The sequence below is a fragment of the Pygoscelis adeliae genome, unplaced genomic scaffold, assembly GCF_000699105.1.
Source record: "Pygoscelis adeliae isolate BGI_AS28 unplaced genomic scaffold, ASM69910v1 Scaffold223, whole genome shotgun sequence".
NCBI classification, from domain to species: Eukaryota; Metazoa; Chordata; class Aves; order Sphenisciformes; family Spheniscidae; genus Pygoscelis; species Pygoscelis adeliae.
In genome coordinates this window covers 2,903,759-2,905,776 of record NW_008824543.1, presented here as the reverse complement: position 1 = coordinate 2,905,776, position 2,018 = coordinate 2,903,759, and positions in this window count along the sequence as shown.

Here is a 2,018-nt window from a genome sequence, read left to right as displayed (position 1 = left end):
GGGGGGGAGGGGGGGAAAGTGCGGTATAAAAGCAGCGCCGAAAGCAAGCGGAGGAGGGGCCTCTCCTGTCAGGAGGTGGGAGCCGTTGCGGCCCTGGGGCGGGGGCCGCTCCCCTCGGCTGGCGGCTGAGGTGCGTCTTGGGGGGATGTCTCTGGAAGTGAAACCCACGAAAGCCGGAGTCTGTCCCAGCCCCGTCCTGCTCCTGCTGCCCCTGGCGATTTGCGATCGTACCGTCATCGCTGCTCAAACCTTTTCCGGCCCCTGCTGTTGCCATGCGAGCAGCTCCCCCAGGTGTACGGGCGCAGGGGTTAGCTAGGCAAAAGCTACCAGTGAAGCTGAAGTGAATCCTTTTTGTTTTCCCATTACTTCTAATAATCTCCATTGCAGCAAAGCCAGGGAAAAAAGTGAGGGGCGTGATTGATGTGACAGTTCCCTTTAAAGGACAAAAAGACATCCTAGTAGATCTGGCAGTCGTGATGCACGCCCACGTTTTCATGCGCTAGGTAGCTACAGCTTATCCTCCCAATTACGTACCAGTTTTGTGGATAAAAAAATAAAGCAATTCTGCTACCGGCAGTTGTATATTGTGTGGCTGCAGATGTTCAGCTTTACTATTACCCCTTAGCTACTCCTGGGCACGAGGCACAGCCGGAGCGGCCTGGGCAGCCGAGGTAGTGATCGCCCAGAATAGAACCAGTGCAAGGGAAAAGAGTGGATTGGAAATGGTCTCTATGGCAACAGATGAACAGTCTTTGGAGAAGGAGATGTGGGAAAGGATTTAGGCTGAAAATACACCATTCTGTCAGTGAGACAAGCCTGTAATCCTTGTCTGGGAAATTTTAAATAAGCTGTTTCCTCTCATCTGGCATTCTGCTATTGAAGCATGAAATCCAGATCGTAGCCTTAGCAGCAAGAAATGCCCACACATATAATTACTGAAGTTGTCTTGTTCTAGATGAAAATGCAATGCTCTTTTTTTCCCCCACTGTGATTATATTTGGTACTTCCAAGTCATGGTAACTTGGAAATGGTAAGGATGTATAAGCAGCTAGAACAGATTAGCTTGCTTTCTGAAACTGTGTAAAGCTCTGTTGTATTTTTGCAGCTTCATTCTATTTGGTGGTCTCTATTAGATCCCCTCTCCTTAATGGAGCCACTTTGCATATACCTGGCATTTGAGCGTTTTATCAGCTATCTATCTGTGAGCCTCAGGTTCAGGTCAGCAATGGAACGTCCTGTCTGCTACATTAATTTAACTTCGTAACACAACTTTTTCTTCCATTACCTTAACAAGAGTTAAAAATTCCAGAAAGGAATAATCAAACCCAAGCTCCTCTCTCTTGCTCCCTGTTTTCCTCTCCCTCCCCCTCAGATATACAAGGACTGAAAATTATGCTTGCTCTATTCTATTGAATTGGATTCACTCACCGTCTTAAGGTCCAACAGATCAAACTCAGACAGTTATGATGTCCTCTCATTTGCATGACCGCAGCTTTTCCCATGGCAAAGACTGTGTTTTACACTAGCCTCATCACTGCTCCTCAAATGTGGCCCGTAGAAACTGCTAGTCTAATGCATAGAAAGGCCAGTTTAGCTTTAAAATGCTAATCATTTGATGCATGCTGGATTTGTTCTTATGTAAGACTATTTAAGACTTTATTTTAATTTATAAAGCTATACAACCCATGATGTGTTGGTATTTAAAAACCGTAGTACCACAGTGGCAGATGCCTCATTACTGATACTGATTGAAGGCAACCTTCATTCTCATCGTAACCAGGTCCTCCAGCCACACTTGAACCCTAGTATCTTCCAAGTACCTCAGGTCTAGTAATTGCTACCAAACTTTATGGCTGTCAAAATTATAAATAGATTAAAAAAATAACGAGACAGATTCATCAAGAAATGGAGTATTAAATATGATCAAGCAAATGCAACCTTAAGCTCAGAAAGTCCATGAACTACAGACCGCTGCAATGTAAGAGGGGAGTACTGGAGAGGGACTCTCTCTTCAAGTG